This window comes from Mobula birostris, chromosome 6, assembly GCF_030028105.1.
Source record: "Mobula birostris isolate sMobBir1 chromosome 6, sMobBir1.hap1, whole genome shotgun sequence".
NCBI lineage: Eukaryota > Metazoa > Chordata > Chondrichthyes > Myliobatiformes > Myliobatidae > Mobula > Mobula birostris.
In genome coordinates, this window is record NC_092375.1 from 35824077 (window position 1) to 35837165 (window position 13089).

At 50.0% G+C, this 13089-nt stretch overlaps 1 protein-coding gene across 1 annotated transcript in view; it reads left to right on the plus strand.

Moving 5' to 3' along the window:
* Positions 1–5707: 5707 nt before the first annotated feature.
* LOC140198938 (uncharacterized) overlaps positions 5708–13089 on the plus strand; it is a 126611-nt gene continuing 119229 nt past the window's right edge. The window contains exon 1 of the mRNA XM_072260222.1: positions 5708–5726. The gene's annotated coding sequence lies outside the window, so the exon portion shown is untranslated. The remainder of the gene's footprint in view (positions 5727–13089) is intronic.

A 13089-nucleotide genomic window follows, 5' to 3' on the forward strand; every position in this document is an offset into this window, starting at 1 on the left:
ACCTTGTCGTGGTGGAGAAGCTTGTGTGGTCCTGTGATCCCGAGAGCAATGCCTTCTGGAGCTACGCTCCTGGTAGGCTCACCCATGGCGGTAAGGTCGACAGTGATGTCCCTGACAAAGAACAATCCAACCAAGACCTCAACGGTGGAAGAGGTAGACAAAGTTACTTCGAACTCAACGGCTGTGAAGGTGGATGAAGGCTGCAACAAATCCATCAGCTCCAATCGTCATGGTTTCCATGCCTTTGGAATCAGTTGGTTGATTTGTGAAGTATTGTTTGCTTCTTGGAGTGCAACATCAAGTACATGTTAAACAAATACATGCACAGGCATCTTCACTCTGTGGGCCACTCCTTCAGAATGAAGACCATCATCCTTGACCTCGAGGGATAGCCACGACAATGACGATGAGGAGAGGAGGCCATGGATAGACTTAACAGAATGGGAATGGGACGTGGAATTAAAATGTGTGGCCACTGGGAGTTCCTGCTTTCTCTGGCAGACGGAGTGTAGGTGTTCAGCAAAACAGTCTCCCAGCCTGCATCGGGTCTTGCCAATATATAGAAGGCCACATCAGGAGTACCAGACGCAGCATATCACCCCAGCCGACTCACAGGTGAAGCAACACACATAAAAGTTGCTGGTGAATGCAGCAGGCCAGGCAGCATCTCTAGGAATAGGTGCAGTCGACGTTTCAGGCCGAGACCCTTCGTCAGGACTAACTGAAGGAAGAGTGAGTAAGGGATTAAGGGATTTGAAAGTTGGAGGGGGAGGGGGAGATCCAAAATGATAGGAGAAGACAGGAGGGGGAGGGATGGAGCCAAGAGCTGGACAGGTGATAGGCAAAAGGGATACGAGAGGATCATGGGACAGGAGGTCCGGGAAGAAAGACAAGGGGCGGGGGGGGGGGGACCCAGAGGATGGGCAAGGGGTATATTCAGAGGGACCGAGGGAGAAAAAGGTCGCCTCACCTGGAAGGACTGACTGGGGCCCTGAATAGTGGTGAGGGAATGGCGGATACCTCCTCTTACTTACATGATCATGACCCCACTAAGGAGCACCAAGCCATTGTCTCCCACACCATCACCAACTTTATCAGTTCAGGGGATCTCCCATCCACTGCTCACCAACCTTATTGTTCCCACACCCTGCACGTCCCATTTCTACCTCCTACCTAAGATCCACAAACCTGCCTGTCCAGGTAGACACATTGTCTCAGCTTGCTGCTGCCCCACTGAACTCATTTCTGCATACCTCCACAGTATTTTATCCCCACTTGTTCAATCCCTTCCCACTTATGTTCGTGACACTTCTCACGCTCTGAATTTTTTCAATGATTTTAAGTTCCTTGGCCCCCACTGCTTTATTTTCACCATGGATGTCCAGTCCCTGTATACTTTTGTCCCCCATCAGGAAGGTCTCAAAGCTCTCCGCTTCTTTTTGGATTCCAGTCCTAACCAGTTCCCCTCTTCCACCATTCTCCTCCATCTAGCAGAATTAGTCCTCACTCTTAATAATTTCTCCTTTGGCTCCTCCCACTTCCTCCAAACTAAAGGTGTAGCCATGGGCACCTGTATGGGTCCAGCTATGCCTGCCTTTTTGTTGGCTTTGTGTGTTCCAAGCCTATACTGTAGTCCTCCACTTTTCCTTCGCTACATCGATGACTGCATTGGCACTGCTTCCTACACGCATGCTGAGCTCATTGACTTCATTAACTTTGCCTCCAACTTTCACCCTGTCCTCAAATTTACCAGGTCCATTTCTGCCATCTCCCTCCCCTTTCGAGATCTTTCTGTCTCTATCTCTGGAGACAGTTTATCTACTGATGTGTACTATAAGCCTACGGACTCTCAGCGCTACCTGGACTATTCCTCTTCCCACCCTGTCTCTTGCAAAAATGCCATCCCCTTCTCGCAATTCCTCTGTCTCCGCCGCATCTGCTCTCAGGATGAGGTTTTTCATTCCAGGACGAAGGAGATGTCCTCCTTTTTTAGAGAAAGGGGCTTCCCTTCCTTCACCATCAACTCTGCTCTCAAACGCATCTCCCCCATTTCACACACATCTGCTCTCACCCCATCCTCCCGCCACCCCACTAGGAATAGGGTTCCCCTTGTCCTAACCTACCACCCCACCAGCTTCCGGGCCCAACATATAATTCTCCGTAACTTCCGCCACCTCCAACGGGATCCCACCACTAAGCACATCTTTCCCTCCCCCCCCTTTCTGCTTTCTGCAGGGATTGTTCCCTACGTAACTCCCTTATCCATTTGTCCCCCCCATCCCTTCCCACCGATCTCCCTCCTGGCACTTATCCTTGTAAGTGGAACAAGTGCTACACATGCCCTTACACTTCCTCCCTTACCACCATTCAGGGCACCAGACAGTCCTTCAAGGTGAGGCGACACTTCACCTGTGAGTTGGCTGGGGTGATATACTGCGAAAGGTTCTCTCAATGCGGCCTTCTATATATTGGCGAGACCCGACGCAGGCTGGGAGACCGTTTCACTGAACACCTACGCTCTGTCCGCCAGAGAAAGCAGGATCTCCCAGTGGCCACACATTTTAATTCCACATCCCATTCCCATTCTGATTTTTTTTTATTTCAAAATATACTTTATTCAAAAATAAATATATACAATAAACCATTCAATAACTTTTCATCCTTTACATACGTTTCCATTATACTCAGTAAAATACCCGTGTTTATAGCCACCCACGTGGCACTCCAGTAGTTCAGCTTAGCATCTCATTGTTGAGGGGTATACTCCCCGCCCATCGACCCCTCCCACTCCCACGGGTGGAGAAACCTATACTGTGGTCCTTCCCCACCGGGCCCTTGCGGTGGCTGCACCAAGTTTCAGTGCGTCCCTCAGCACGTACTCCTGCAGCCGAGAGTGTGCCAGTCGGCAGCATTCTCCCACGGACATCTCCATGTGCTGGTAGATCAGCAAGTTTCGGGCTGACCAAAGAGCGTCTTTCACCGAGTTGATGGTCTGCCAGCAGCACTGGATGTTGGTCTCCGTGTGCGTCCCCGGGAACAGCCCGTAGATCAGAGAGTCCTCTGTCACGCAGCTGCTGGGGATGAAACGTGACACTAGCCCGTCCATCCTCCTCCACACCCTCTTTGCGAACTGGCAGTGTGCAAAGAGGTGGGTCACAGACTCCTCCTCACTGCAGTCCTCCCGTGGGCAGTGGGGTGCGGAGATGACGTTCCGGGCGTACAGGAGGGCTCTGACTGGGAGGGCCCCTCTCACCGCCAGCCAGGCGAGGTCTTGGTGCCTGTTGGTGAGATCTGGCGATGAGGCATTTTGCCAGATGAACTGGACAGTCTGCTCAGGGAACCACCCCACTGTGTCCATCACGTCCTTCTCCTGCAGTGCCTGCAGGACACTTCGTGCCGACCACTGCCTGATGGTCTTGTGGTCAAAGGCGTTCTTCTGGAAGAACTTTGCTACGTGGGATAGGTATGCCGGCAACGACCAGCTGACTGGGGCGTTGCGCGGGAGTGGGGCCAGACCCATCCTTCGTAGCCAGGGCGACAAGTAGAACCTGGGCACATAGTGGTACTTGGTGCCCACATACCTGGGCTCTACACACAACCTGATGCAGCCACATACGAAGCTGGCCATCAGGGTGAGGGCGACATTGGGGACGTTCTTGCCCCCGTTGTCCAGGGACTTGTGCATGGCGGTCCGTCTCACCCGCTCCATCTTGGATCCCCAGACGAATCTGAAGACAGCTCGGGTGATTTCCGAGCTGTAGGAGCGGGGGACGGGCCAGACCTGCGCCAAGTACAGCAGCCCTGAGAGCACCTCACACCTGATGACCAGGTTCTTGCCCGTTATCGACAGGGAGCGCCCTCCCCACAGTCCCAGTTTCTGTTTCACCTTGGCAGTCCGCTCCTGCCAGTTCTTGTTGCACGCCTCAGCCCCTCCGAACCAGATCCCCAACACCTTCACGTGGTCGGACCTGATGGTGAAGGGGACGCTGGATCGGTCGGGCCAGTTGCCAAAGAGCATGGCTTCGCTCTTTGTGCGGTTGACCCTGGCCCCCGACGCTAGCTCGAACTGTTCGCAGGTGCCAATCAACCTGCGAACTGACCTCGGATCAGAGCAGAAGACGGTGACGTCGTCCATGTACAGGGAGGTTTTCACTTGGGTCCCTCCACTGCCTGGCAGCGTCACCCCTCTTATGCCCTCATCCCTCCTGATGGCTTCCACAAAGGGTTCTATGCAGCAGACAAACAAGACAGGGGAGAGGGGGCAGCCCTGCCTGACTCCAGACCTGATGGGGAAGCTGTCTGTTTCCCACCCGTTGACCTGGACTGCACTACGGATGTCTGTGTAGAGCAGTCTGATCCAATTCCGGATTCCCTCCCCAAATCCCATTTTGGAGAGCACGTCCGCCATGTACGTGTGCGATATCCTGTCGAAGGCTTTCTCCTGGTCCAAGCTGACCAGGCAGGCGTCCACCCCCCTGTCCTGCACGTAGGCGATGGTGTCCCTCAGCAGCGCGAGGCTGTCTGAGATCTTCCTGCCCGGTACAGCACAGGTTTGGTCCGGGTGGATCACCTGTCCCAGAGCAGACTTGACCCTGTTGGCGATAGCCTTGGACAGGATCTTGTAGTCCACATTCAGGAGAGAGATGGGTCTCCAATTCCTAATGTCCTCCCTTTCCCCCTTCTGCTTGTAGATGAGGGTGATGATGCCCTTCCTCATGGACTCAGACATACTGCCGGCCAGAAGCATAGCGTTGTACACTTCCAGCAGGTCTGGGCCCATCCAGTTCCACAGAGCCGAGTACAACTCAGCCGGTAAGCCGTCGCTTCCGGGAGTCTTACCCGACCCGAAGGAACGGATGGAGCCTGTCAGCTCGTCCAGGGTCAGTGGCTGATCCAGACTCTCCCGCTTGCCGTCGTCTAAGACCTGCGTGATAGACGACAGGAAGTTGCGGGAGGCTGTGGATTCTGTGGCCTTTTCCTCGTACAGACCGGCATAGAAGGACTTGCAGATCCTCAGTATGTCGGTCTGCGAGGACGCGACTGAGCCGTCCTCTTCCTTAAGGTTGTGGATCACAGAGCTCCCCCTGTGCACCTTTTGGAAGAAGAAGCGTGAGCACGTCTCGTCCTGCTCCACGGTTTGGACCCTTGATCGGAAGATGATCTTGGAGGATTCAGCGGCGAGGTGCTGGGCTTGCCGGCCCTTCACCTCTCGCAGTTCCTCCCTGACATCCACCCCCTTCGACTGCAGAAGGAGAAGTTGCTGCAACTCTGTCTGGAGTTTACGCAGTTCCCTCTGCTCCTGCCTTGCCTTCTGAATACCCTTGCGGATGAAGAACCTCTTAATGTTCTCCTTGGTGGCTTCCCACCAGTGAACCGGGGAATCAAAGAAGGCTTTCAAGGTTCTCCAACCTGTGTACTCCCTCTCTAGTTCCTCGATGTTCTCTGGGGTCAGCAGCTTTACGTTCAGCTTCCACGTCCCCCTGCCTGCCTTCTGGTCCTCCCGTAAGTGACAGGTGGCTCTCAGAAGGCAGTGGTCAGAGAAGAACACCGGCGAGACGTCGGTGGACCTGACCGTGAGGGACTCAGACAGGAAGAGGAAGTCGATCCGGGAGCGGGCTGAGCCGTCCGATCGTGTCCAGGTGGCTTGCGGCTGTGCTCCACCTGTGGGGGTGCCAAAGGCGTCGCGCAGCTTGGCTGTCTTCACCATTTCCCTCAGGAGTCTAGAGGTACTGTCTAGCCTGCCGTCGGCACTGCCGGGTCCTCCAGCCGCATCAATGGTGCAATTGAAGTCTCCGGCCAGAACGACCGGCTGGGTCGTCACCAGCAGCTGTGGGAGCTGCTCGAAGACGGCCAGCCGCTCGCTCCGCACGGGGGAGGCGTACATGTTGATCAGCCGGAGCGGAGTGCCCCGGTATTTGACGTCTGCTACCAGGAGGCGCCCCGCAACCACCTCTTTAACTTGGGTGATTGAGAAGTTCCCTCCCCGCAGCAGAATCCCCAGGCCGGAAGCGCGACAATCGTTGCCCCCCGACCACACCGACAAACCTTTTTTCCACCACCGTGACCACCTCCGGTAGTTACGGAGATGTGGTAGTCCACACTCCTGGAGGAAGGTCACATCGGCCTTTACAGTGTCCAGGTACTGGAGCGTGCTGACGCATCGCCCAGTACTCTTCAAACTTCGCACATTCAAGCACGCCAATTTAAGGTCTGCCATCGTTGTAAGTCTTTTATTTTGGCTGCTCTCCGTCCTCACCCTTGCCATCCTGAGCCTTCATTCCCACCGCCTTTGTGAAGTTTTCCACCTCCTGTGGGCTCAGGTACTGCTGGTAGTACTCCTCCGTGTGTGGCCGTTCTGGTTCTGGGTCTGGGCCCGGGGGGTTGCTGACTTCCTGGGCTGCTTCCCCTTCCCGCTGCTGGGTGCCAGCCGTGGCTCTGCTCCCGGATTCCCGGAGCTCTGTGCGTCTGCTGCTCTCCGCCTCCTGTACTTGGGGGGTGGCCAGCAGACTTTCTCCCCTCTCTCTCCTCCTCTCCACCTGTTCTGCCAGCCGCTTCTTCCGCCGGGGCTGCTGGCCTCCCCCAACTCCTTCCTCCTCTGAAGAGGACAGGGTACCAGGGGCTGTGTGGTTCCCTGCCCTTTTCTGGCGTTGCTCCGCCTTCTGTCGCTTGGCCGCCGCCTTTTGGGTCTTTTTTCGTTTCACGACCTTCCATTCGGTTTCCACCTCAGCTCTCCCCTCCTCCATGGACTCCTGCTCGTCGTTTGCCTGGTCCTGGAGGGTCTGCAGTGGGGTGGCAGGTCTTGGGGTGCTTGCACCTTCCTCCCTGGTCTCGTCATCCGTCCTGTCGGGTGCCTCCTCTGCAGCGCTGGCGGGTACGTCCGCATCTGCCTGGGCCCTTTCAGGGCCAGCACCTCCCCTGGTCGCCTGTGCGTAGGTGCCCCCACGCTTCGGGCAGGCTCTGTACAGGTGGCCAGCCTGTCCGCAGAGGTTGCAGGCCTTGGCCTGCGTGCAGTCTTTGGTCAGGTGGCCTTCGATTTTACAGTTCTTGCACATCACCACCCTGCACTGGGCTGCGATGTGCCCTTCCTTGCCGCAGTTTCGGCACACCCTGGGTTGCCCTGCGTACACCATGTACCCTCGGTTCCCTCCGATGGCGAAGACGGAGGGGGGGTGGATGATGCCGCCGTTGGAATCCAACCTCAGCTTCACCTTCACCTGCCGTTTGCTGGTCCAGATTCCCAGCCCGTCCTTCACATCCGCTGGTGCTCCTACGCTCTCCACATACCGAGCGAGGAATGTACGGACATCTACCACTGGCACGTGCGGGTTGAACATGTGCACCGTGATTGCCCTTTCCTGTTGCGTAGCCGTTGCAAAGAGGGGCTGTGCTTTCAGCAGCGACAGCGGCGCCTCTGTCCCCTTCAGCTGAAGCTGCTGGTACAGCTTCTGCCACCCTGCAGCCTGCCGGAAAGTGACATCGAAGAAACCTGCGAAGTCCTGGACGCAGTAGATGTCATCGGGCATAAATCCGCAGCATTCCAGCAAGACCTTCCGGATGAAGGTCTCTCGGGTGAAGCCGGTGCCCCCGTTCCGGTCTCGCACTGTCAGCCTGACAGTGTTCTTGATACCCTGGCCTCGAGCTGATGTACTGCTCGCTGCTGCCATCTTCTTCCTCACTGCTGTCGTCGCTGGTATGGGGTGTTAGATTGGAGGCCAATCAGCATTAGGATCCACCCCTGCGTCAGCGCGAACTCTCCTCCTCCGCCTTCTGGACTGATAAGAACAGATACTACACTTGATCTTAGCCAAAAATCGATGGCCTCCTCTACTGTCAAGATGAAGCCACAGTCAGGTTGGAGGAACAACACCTTATATTCCGTCTGGGTAGCCTCCAACCTGATGGCATGAACATTGACTTCTCTAACTTCTGTTAATGCCCCACTTCCCCTTCGTACCACACCCCTTATTTATTTATTTATTTATTTATTTATTCAATCATTCATTCATTCTTTTCCCTTTTTTTCTCTCTTTTGAGCCTCCTGTCCCATGATCCTCTCCCTTCTCCAGCCTCATATCCCTTTTGCCAATCAACTTTCCAGCTCTTGGCTCCATCCCTCCCCCTCCTGTCTTCTCCTATCATTTCTGACCTCCCTCTCCCCCTCCCACTTTCAAATCTCTTACTATCTCTTCTTTCAGTTAGTCCTGACGAAGGGTCTCAGCTGGAAACGTCAACTGTACCTCTTCCTATAGATGCTGCCTGGCCTGCTGCATTCACCAGCATTTTTTGTGTGTGTTGCTTGGGTTCAGAAGAATGAGGTGTATTCATTGGAGTTCAGAAGACTGAGGTGACTTGAGGGAAACATACAAGATCCTGAGGAGTCCTGACAGTGTAGATGTGAAAAGATTATTTTAGCTAGTGGTGCAATTTAGAACTGAGTCAATTGTTCATAAATAATCAGGCCACTCACTTAAAACAGATGACATAGACACTCTTCTCTGTTGTGTGTATTTGGAACTCTGTTCCTCAGTAGGTAGTGGTAGCAGTATCTGAATATTTTTAAGGCAAAGGAAATAGGTTTTTTATTATCAAATGGAGGAATAGGAGGTGAATGCAGAATTGAAGTTACAATTAGATGGGACATAGTGTAGCAGATTCAAGGCTGAGTGGCCTACTCCCGCTTCTCACCCTAATACTTGTATTTTTGTACATCACAGTAACACTCTACCCAAGGCCAAATCAGTTTAGGCATTCTGAACTCTTTTGTGTTCATGTTGTCAGTTTTCAGCTTTATCAAATCCTTTTAAAAATCATTAAATGATACATGTTTTGAAGTTTCTGAAGACTCTTTAAGCCAGTTCCCTCTAAAAGCAAGCATTCAGCATTTATTTGCAGAATGTATGTTCACTGGGAGATTCACCCACACAACTGTGGCTTACACCATGGTTTCGTGGCCAGCCAATATACCCTTCAGGACAGATTTGTGGGGTTGTGAGGTTCAAAACAGGCCTAGGAGTATAATGAGGCTTGCAGATTGCTGCAGAAGTGGAAAAAGCTAAAACTTCAAGGCGGTGAGATGCAACGTGAAGTGGAGGATTGGAATCCAAATAAATCACGGAGTACACAGACTAGTGTAGCTGACCAAAGGGAAGGTTCTGCAGAGGTCAAAATCTAGCCAGGCACACTGTGAGTGAAGAAATAAGGGAGAATCAATAAACTCTGACTGAGGAAGCTGCCTGTCCAGTGGTTGGCTGGATGCAATGGACAATGGAAATTGGAGGCTTGGAGGCCTGAGTGTGGGAAGCAGGTAGTAATAGCCAGAGCAGACTTAGTGTGACTATGGTAAGACGTATTGATTATAAGATATAGGAGCAGAATTAAGGCAACTCGACCCATTGAGTCTCCTCTGCCATTCCATCATGGCTGATTTATTATCCCTTTCGACATCATTCTCCTGCCTTCTTCCCATAGCCTTTGACACCCTGACTAACCAAGAACCCACTTAGCCCCACTTTAAATATACTCAATGACTTGGCCTCCACAGCAGACCATGACATTGAATTCCACAGACCTCTGGCTAAAGAAATTCCTTCTCATCTCTGTCTTAAGTAGATGCCCCTTTATTCTGAGGCTGTTCTCTTTGGTCCTAGACTCAACCCATCATAGGAAGCATCCTCGCTATATCCACCCTAACTAGGCCTTTCAATATTTGATATGATTCAATAAGATTATCCATCATTCCTGTAAACTCCAGCAAGTACAGGCACAGAGCCATCAAATGCTCCTCATACATTAACCCTTTCAGTCCTGGTATAATACTCGTCAACCTCCTCTGGACCCTCTCCAATGCCAGCACATATTTTCTTAAATAAGGGGGCCAAAGGTTCTCTGAATACTCCAAGCATAGTTTGGCCAAGCCTATAAAGCCTCAATATTACATCCTTGCTTTTACATTCTAGTCCTCTTGAAATGAATGTGAATATTGCATTTAACTTCCTTACAACCAGCTCAATCTACAAGTTAACTTTTACGGATTCCTGCACAAGGATTCGCAAATCTATTTGCACCTCTGATTTTTGAATTTTCTCCCTACTCTCAAAATAGTCTACGCCTTTACTCCTTCTACCAAAGTGCATGACCATAAGACCATGAGACGTAGGAGCAGAATTAGGCCATTTGGCCTATCGAGTCTGCTCTACCATCCAATCATGGCTGATCCTTTATTTTCCCTTCCTCAGCCCCATTCCCTGACCTTCTCCCTGTAGCCTTTGATGTCGTGTTCAATCAAGAACCTATCAAGCTCTACCTTAAATACACCCAATAATCTGGCCTCTACAGGTGTCTGTGATAACAAATACTACAAATTCACCAGTCCCAGGCTAAAGAAATTTCTCCTCATCTCTGTTCCAAATAGATGCCTCTCTATCCTGAGGCTGTGCCCCCTTGTTCCAGACTCCCCCACCATGGGAAACATCCTTTCCACATTAACTCTTTCGAGGTCTTTAAACATTCAAAAGGTTTCAATGAGATCCACCCTCATCCTTCTGAATTCCAGTGAGTACAGGCCCAGAGTCATCAAACATTCCTCATATGATAACCCTTTCATTCCTGGAATCATCCCTGTGAACCTCCTCTGAACTTTCTCCAATGTCAGCAAATCTTTTCTTAGATAATGAGCCTAAAACTGTTCACAATACTCAAGATGAAGCCTCACCAGTGCCTATAAAGCCTCAGCATCACATCCCTGCTCTTTAATTCAAGGCCTCTTTAAGTTAATAGTAACATTGCATTTACCTTCCTCACCGCCGATTCAACCAGCAAGTTAACCTTTAGGGACTCTCAAGTTCCTTTGCATCAAAGACTTTTGGATTTTCTCCCCATTTAGAAAATAGTCCGCACATTTATTTCTTCTACCGAAGCGCGTGACCCTGCATTTTCCAACATTGTATTTCATTTGCCACTTTCTTGCCATTCTCTAACCATGCTAGTAACTTCACTGTAATACCATGGGCTCTTAACTTGATAAGCAGCTTCATGTGTGGTACCTTGTCAAAGGCCTTCTGAAAATCCAAATACACAACATCCATTGCATCTATCCTACTTGTAATCTCCTCAAAGAATTCCAAAAGCTTTGTCAAGCAAGAACTTTCCTTAAGGAAACCTTGCTGACTTTGTACTATCTTGTCCTATGTTACCAAGTACTCCATAACCTCATGCTTAACAATTGACTCCAACATCTTTCCAACCTCTGTTAGGCTAACTGGTCTATAATTTCCTTTCTGAAGCCTCCCTCCTTTCTTAAAGAGAGGAGTAACATTTGCAATTTTCCAGTCCCTCAGAACCCTGCCAGAATCCTACGATTCTTGAAAGATTATTACTAATGCCTCCACAATCTCTACAGCTATCTCCTTCAAAGCCTTAGGGTGCAGTTCATCTAGTCTGAGTGACTTATGTACCTTCAGGTTTTTCAGCTTTTTGAGCACATTCTCCATTATAACAGTAACTGCACTAACTTCTCTTCCCTCACACCCTTCAATACCTGGCACACCACTAGAGTCTTCCACAGTGAAGACTGATGCAAAATACTCATTCAGTTCATCTGCTATCTCCTTGTCCCACTGCCCCCCCCCGTTATTTTTTTTCTCCAGCCTCATTTTCCAGTGGTCCTTTACCCACTCTCTGATGGTGGTGTCTAAAAAGAGGATGCTGTCCAAGTTGCATGCCATCTTGGACAATGTCTCTCATCCACTACATGATGTACTGGGTGGGCACAGGAGTACATTCAGCCAGAGACTCATTCCACTGAGATGCAACACTGAGCATCATAGGAAGTCATTCCTGCCTGTGGCCATCAAACCTTACAACTCCTCCCTTGGAGGGTCAGACACCATGAGCCAATAGGCTGGTGGACTTATTTCCTGGCATAATGTATATATTATTATTTAATTATTTATGGTTTTATATTGCTATATTTATACTCTGTTCTTGGTTGGTGCAACTGTAACGAAACCAAATTTCCCTTGGGATCAATAAAGTATGACTATGACTATGACTATGACTGTCATCACTCTTTTATTTTTTTATATATTTGAAAAAGCTTTTTTCTATCCACTTTGATATTATTTGCTAGCTTGCTTTCATATTTCATCTTTTACCTTGTAATGATTCTTTTAGTTGCCTTCTGTAGGTTTTTAAAAGCTTACCAATCCTCTATCTTCCCATTAATTTTTGCTTTGTTTTATGCCCTCTCTTTTGCTTTTACATTAGCTTTGACTTCCCTTGACAGACATGGTTGTAATATTTTGCCATTTGAGTATTTCTTTATTTTTGGAATACTTCTATTCTGCACCTTCCCCATTTTTCCCAGAAACTCAACCATTGCTACTCTGTTATCATCCCTGCCAGCATCTCCTTCCAATTTACTTTGGCCAACTCATCTCTCATATCACTGTAATTTACTATACTCTACTGAAATACTGCTATGTCCCACTTCACTTTCTCACTATCAAACTTTAAGTTGAACTCAATCATATTGTGATCACTGCCTCCTAATGGTTCTTTTACCTGAAACACCTTAATCACCTCCAGTTCAATACATAACACCCAATATAGTACAGCTGATCCCCTAGTAGGCTCAATGACAAGCTGCTCTAAAAAAAATGATCCTGTAGGCATTCAATAAATTCACTCTCCTGAGATCCATTACCAACCTGATTTTCCCAATTGACCTGCATGTTAAAATCTCCCATGACTATCATAAAATTGCTCTGTTGACATGCCTTTTCTATTTCCCGTTGTAATCCGTAGTCCACATCCCAGCTATTGATTGGAGGCCTGTATATAACTGTCATCAGGGTCCTTTTACTCTTGCAGTTTCTTAACTCAACCCTCAAGGATTCAACATCTTCCAATCCTATGTCACATCTTTCTAATGATTTGAAGCCATTCTTTACAAGCAAAGCCATGCCACCCCCTCTGCCTACCTTCCCGTCCCTCCAATCAGCAGCCAATTACAGCTCTCCTTCAGCCACAATTCAGTGATGGCCACAACAACATACCCGGCAATAAAATCATCCACCTTATTTTTTATAC